At 33.4% G+C, this 6,855-nt stretch overlaps 1 protein-coding gene across 3 annotated transcripts in view; it reads right to left on the bottom strand.

The window, feature by feature from the left end:
* LOC109580099 (intersectin-1-like) overlaps nucleotides 1–6,285 on the bottom strand; it is a 15,699-nt gene extending 9,414 nt beyond the window's left edge. The window contains exons 1-3 of one of the 3 annotated variants that reach the window (XM_019998470.1): nucleotides 5,779–6,285; nucleotides 5,084–5,195; nucleotides 4,723–4,887 (exon numbers count right to left, since the gene is read on the bottom strand). The gene's annotated coding sequence lies outside the window, so the exon portion shown is untranslated. Of the gene's footprint in view, nucleotides 1–4,722; nucleotides 4,888–5,083 lie in introns of all 3 variants that reach the window. The other 2 variants (XM_019998469.1, XM_019998468.1) reach the window with 2 other exon arrangements.
* Between the last annotated feature and the right edge of the window lie 570 nt (nucleotides 6,286–6,855).

Below are 6,855 nucleotides of genomic sequence, written 5' to 3' on the forward strand. Positions count from 1 at the left end.
GTCATATCATGGATTAACTTAGACTTTGGGTTTGAGATATGTTTCTACAATAATATGGACAGTTATGCTAAACAATGGCTCCAGTTTGCTTTCCCTCTCTACCTGTGGATCATTATCATTATCATTATACAATTGTGTAGGAGATATGGTAAGATATCAAGACTGATGGGGTCTCATGCTGTCCCTGTCCTATCCCTACTTACTTTTCTCTCATATACTAAACTAGTACGTACTATTGTTATTGTACTACACAAGCGTGAGGTAACTCTTCACTGTACAAATGAGTCAGTAAGATCAGTTAGTTTATGGCATGAGGATCCTAATGTTGAATATGCTAAAGGAAAGCATGCTGGGCTATTTGGATTTGCCCTATTGGTGACTGTTTTCTTTGTCATACCATACACGCTGTTCCTTTTATGTCATCCAGTACTTGAGAAGTATTTGTCACATTTTAAACTGTTTAAGAGCTGGAGTCGTTTCAAGCCTATTATTGATGCTTATAGTGGTCCAATGAAAGATGAGTATCGGTTCTGGCCTGGTCTACTGCTAGTGGCTAGGATACCGTACTTTTAACTGTCACCTTTTTGAAGAATGAATCACGTGTATTGCTATTGGCAGTAGCAGCTATTATCCTCTCCCTTAGTTTTATCTTTGGTGGTGTGTACAGAAAGAAATTGAACAATATCATAGAGTTTTGGTTCCTGTTAAACTTGTGCATCATGGCTTCTTTATCTATAGCCTTTACTGATGAGAGTAAAGTATTGATCTGGTACAATACTTGTTTATCTGTTTTCATTTTTAGTTTTATTTTGATTGTTGTTTATCATCTTTACCTGCAGTTATCACATATGAAATGTTATGATGCTCTAATTAAGAAATTATTCAAGAAACAAGATGATGATGAACCTCTTTTAGATGTAATGGAATCACATCTAACTGTTGATCAGCAAAGGAGAGCTATGGTGCCAAGTTCTACTGATGTTAGACGCCGTGCTAGTCGCGAATCAGTTGTTGAATTGTATTAAATCTTTTAATGCTGCCAGTTTTAATTAACCATACATTTATTATTGTTATTAGCTATAATTATATAGTTTCAGAAACTAATTATTAGAAAGTTAAGTATTAAGTACATACATGTATTCCTTTCTCTTTTTTTGATGATGTTTCCACTTTTACAATAAAACTATAAACTACCAATATGGAGTAGCAAGTAATACTGAAATGCTCATAGCAGCATGATAAGTCATACTCAAATTATGACTCCTTCCTATTTCTAGTATAAAATAAACACATTATTCAATGATTTAAAGTGCAATATTGCAAAACTAATTTCTGTTATGGGCATTTTAAACTTTAAAATTCAGCCTACAGTGCTGCAATATATTGTACATGTCATATATGAGCACAAACAGGTCCGTATTTTTAAAAGCTACATGTACATAATTTTTTTAATTAAAAATATTAATAAATATAATAAATATAAGCTACATGCACATGTACATGCATTAAATAATAATAATTATTATTTCATTATATATTCATTACTCTGCATCTCATACAGTCTTGAAGCAAAGAGCTCCTCCTCAACAGTAAATATACTGTAAGACACTGCATCCTCCTATTAATAATAATAACAATAATAATAATAATAATCTTCAATTCCCTAATTCCTATTACTCTATTAGTCCATTGGTACAGTGTGTGTGTGTTGTAGTGTACTAGTAGTTACTGGTAAAACCACAAATAAATAGTACTAGTATAAAGTCACTGTACAAAGTATATACCGTATAGCTGAAAAATTTGGCCATCTGAAACTTTGGCAGTTTTGCATCATAATGCCTAAATATAATATTGGCATTCTCTTAATTTGGCAGTTTACTATTTTATCTTTTCTTTAAGCACTCTCAGTTCTTCTTGAAGCTGCTCTTTGCCCAAAGTCTTGACTGAAATAGTAAAAAATACAGCCATCTTTTAGTATCACGTGCTCATGATGGAATCCAATCCAACCATCATTGCAATTATTATCATAGATATATACGCAGTTTTGTGTATAATATCTACAGTGTATGTTATTATTGATAGCTATAATATTAGTGGTTTTATTTTAAACTGCGAATCTGCCAAATTTAATTCTGCGCCAAATTTTCCAGCTATACGGTATATACAGGAACTACAGTTAATTATTTAACTAGTCTAGACATTAATTATTTAATTAATTAACATTACTTAATTGTCTAGACACCTATGCCTGACAAGGGTCATTTATTATTAGAGGAACTAATTAATGAAAATACATGTACCTTACCAAACATGTACATGTACAAGTAGTATACTACAGGGACCAATTATAAATGGAAAAACAATTACAACCACAACTACATGTTATGCTACTAGTATAATTACTATGATAACTTACTCTGTTACAAAGTTCAACAAAGTGAAAATATGCCAAGTCAGCACACGACTGGTCTACGAGTAAAAACTTTAACTTGGCCCGTGAAATAACTAATAGAAAAGAAAGAGAATTAATAAAAAAGGTCTGGGCCAGACTCAGTTAGTGGCATAAGATTAATTCTAAGGTTTAATGATACATTTTAAAGCTTTGTCCTACTCCTACCTATCGAAAAGTGAGTAAAGAATTACTTTTATGCTTTATATGGTTAACTTATTAATAATCTTATATTACATTGTTAATAATTAGATGTACAGTGTCCTGACAGTGTGTGTGTTACAAACCTTTTCCTTTCCTTTGACACAGTTCAGTAAATAATTGGAACAATTTAGAATTATTGATAGATGAATTAGGACTGGACAGTAGACATACAGTTACAGTACAAGAAAGAGAAACAACAAGAAATGAAGTCATTGACTCACTAATTGTTACTGACTCACACTAAATACACTCCTTCAGCTAATAATAACTTCTTCCTGTAATCAATTGAATCCAATTGCAAAACTTCTGTATATAAATGAATATTTATTAATTACTAATAATGTACATGTTCATGTACCTTACATGTAAATGTATATAGTACATCTACATGTATTATGGTACATGTACATGTACACGTTAAGTACATGTAAGTATATGTAGATGTAATGGTTAAGTACATGTACTTAATGTACACCGTACATGTACATGTACATTGACCAATCAGATTGTTTGATCTTAGGTTCATAAATAACTTATTTACCACTAGGAGGTTTGATAAGTAATTTCCCGGGTAATAGGAGGTTGATAAGTTTGTCTGGGAGGTTAATAAGTTTGCCCGGGAAGTTAATAAGTTTGCCTGGGAAATTAACCTCTTGCTTAAAATAGGCATGCATGCATGCCATGCTGTTGCTAAGTGTTGCTAAGTAAACTAGTTGTTTATTTTAGTACATGGTAGAAGTCAGTTATACAACTCTGTGTCGGTATCTATGGCCTTTCATAACCTACCGTATAGGGCATAATGTTCGCGGGAGGCAAATTTCGCGAAATCTACTAAAATTCCAATTTGTGGATTTTAATTTCGCGAATTCTACCACGTGTGCCATGTGGATACTGTATTAAATTGATATTTGCGGATTTTATTTTTGTGAATTTTTCTTTATCCACGAAATCAGCGAAATTTACGTCCCGCAAACATTATGCCCTATACGGTATAACCTATTTGTATAACCTATACTTACATAATGATGTGAAGAGACTCTTCAGTATCATAGCATCAGTAATATCAGTAACCTAATGATGAAGGATAGGCCATCATACACTGTATGTACATTATGTAGGGAAGGAATGGAGGAATGTAAAGGAAATTAAGGAATAAATATTATTATTATTAGGAGAGACAGAGAAGAACATAATATCACAGAGTGATCAAAGATATACAAAATATTGACTGAATACTAACTTGAAATTCATCAAAGCACAATAGTCTGACATTAGAAGCAATGTCACTGGCCACATGACCAATTGGGTCATACAGTCTAACTGATCTACCTGATGATGACTTTGGCAATAACTTCTTGAAAGAATGGATCCCTTTATAAGAAAAAAGAGATTGTGCATATAACATAAGGACATCAATATGTATCAGGAAATGTAATAAAAATTTGGGGTGATTTCGAAGCCATTTTTTGCAAAAAGCCATGAGCTGTTTTTTAAAATGGCCATACATAACTCAAAAAACTAAAGTCAGAATTGACTCAAACTTTCTACACAGCATAAGGACATCAATATGTATCAGAAAATGTAATAAAAATTTGGTGTGATTTCGGAGCCATTTTTTGGAAAATATGGGCTTTATAAAAGCCTGGGTAATTTATAGAATTTTGGCATTTTCTTAAAATGGCCATAACTTGAAAATTTAAAGTCAGAATCGACTAAAACTTTCTACACAGCATATGTATCAGAAAATGTAATAAAAATTTGGGATGACTTTAGAGCCAATTTTTTGGAAATAACCATGGGCTATAGGGCTATAGCCTTGGGTATTTTTTTAAAATTCGCCAAATTCTTAAAATGGTCATAACTTGAAAAATATTTGTCTGAATCAGCTCAAACTTTCTACACAGCATAAGGACATCAATGTGTATCAGAAAATGCCATAAAAAATTTGGGGTGATTTTGGAGCCATTTTTTGGAAAAAAGCATGGGCTATAGCCTTTGTACATGGCCCCACCTGACTAATACATGCACATTACAGTACTGTACATGTACATGTATGCACAGGTCTGTACCTCATTCAATGTGACGTGTACATGAGATTAAAGCCACTCAAGTGATTCAGCGTTTTCCTTAGCTCTCACTCCATCATTAACTTGTGAACACAATGTCTCTGATGCTTGTAATGCCATCAATAATGACTCATAGTCTGGATCAGTATTAGGAGTATACTCTAATATCTAATAGGGAAAGAGAGAGAGATAAATGTACATACATGTATACTACATACAGGACATATACTGTACATGTACATGAATAACTATTATGATGTATCAACTTTAATGGTCAAATACATGTACTTTAATTTTCACAACTACATACTGTATACAGGTACAATGTACACATACATGTACATGTACATGTGTACAAAATTACTTTTCCAATTAGTAGAGGGTACTTGGTGACACGTTGGATTGGCTTAAGGAGGAAAGAGGAAAGGGGAAGTCCCTTTGTACGAGGGTCCTTAAGACAAGCCTGCTCATACTCCCTAAAAGAAGGATCCAGACTTTTACTCTGAAGTAATGTACAAGCTGTTAGCTGACATGAACACCATCGAATGTGAGGAATTAGTTTTGGAATGTGTATAGACCTCTTCAGGTGAGATTGATGGTGGCCTATGAATATCATTACTGTTTTTACAGTATCCACCTATGGGTAATAATTGGCCACCATTTTGGATGGCAAAATTCAATGGAGGATGAATAAAGAAAATCAAAACTGATTCTTATTGTTGGCATCGAGCTTTTTCAAGCTACAAAAGCTGGTTAAAGAATGGTCGCTGCTAAGCATCTACTAAAAGGGATTTGGTGCAATATGAAGTATATTCTTTAATAGAGCTTGCTCTTTGTGTTAGCCCATTCATACTCCATACAAAGTTGCCGTCCACGAAAATTATTTCAGAGCAACTCAAGCTCAGTCACGCCCCTTGCCATATATCATTCTTTTCATTCTCACCCAAAGAGGTCTATAGTATCAATGCTACAATGTATGTTCTGGTATGATCATGGCATCTGTGCTATGACGTACATGTCGTGTGTGATGTACATGTACCATAGATGTTAAGATATTACCATAGACACCACCATAGATCGCAACTCTTATATAATATGTAGTCTCGCCCCTTCCAGTGGAGAGCTAGCTAAGAACAACAGACTTGTCCTTCTTCTGGCCGGCAATGGCCGAAGGGTCTAGAGTGAGAAGGAAGGAGATAGAGATAATGTGAAATGTACAATGCAATAATTCAGTCGGGCAGCCAAGCCTGATTTCTTATTTCTGACCGGAAGTGACGTTTTTCTCAAAATGGCTGACTTTTAGTGTGGTAGTGCCACTTGCCTATTTTGATTGTTTATGTCAAAACTAAGAAGTCTACAGTTACTTTGCTGTTCTCTGCACCTTTAGCATTGGATAAAGATGTAGCTAACTGATCTTCTACATTTATAATCAAGAACTGTTCGTGTTTCAGGTGCTTGTTTCCACTGTAAGGATTTAAAATGGCTGACACAAAAATCATACTAAATTCTATAACTTGTAAAATAGAGTGAATGCAATCACACTTACAAGGTAGCTTATTAGTATTATATATGTCTGTTATTCTGCAAAAGTTTCATTGCTCTAGGAGAAAAGGGAAAATTTTTCTAAGGTATTAAAGGTCCCAGCAAGTAGCCTAGCTATGTGTTTGTGTGTGTTTAGCATTGTTGTATCCATGAGTATAGCTTGTAATTCTTGATATATATGTAAATTGTAGCTACTGCAGTGGTTTTCAACTTTCTTTATATCTGTATTTGGAAGATATCTTGAGATTTCATGAGAGCCGCAATTTTCGTTCATATTTGTACTCATTTGAACTGTGTTAAGCACCTGGTTGGCTATTTTGGCATTATAGATCAAGGTTATTGTTAGGATATAGACTTTGATCCCAATTATTTTCTTCCTGGATAAAGATATCATGATTTATTACAATTTTTATAATAAATTTTAATTAATTTAATTATACTTAACAATAAAAAAATTGTAACTTCAGTATTCTTTGGAGTGCAATCATGAAATTTTGGTATGTGGTACTTAAAAGGTGTCTTTACAAGGTAATTGTTGTCTTACAAGTATTCCTTGTGAGGGAAAATTTTTCTAAGGAATAGAATTATTGTGTT

Source organism: Amphimedon queenslandica, unplaced genomic scaffold (assembly GCF_000090795.2).
Source record: "Amphimedon queenslandica unplaced genomic scaffold, v1.1 AMPQUscaffold_13318, whole genome shotgun sequence".
NCBI classification, from domain to species: Eukaryota; Metazoa; Porifera; class Demospongiae; order Haplosclerida; family Niphatidae; genus Amphimedon; species Amphimedon queenslandica.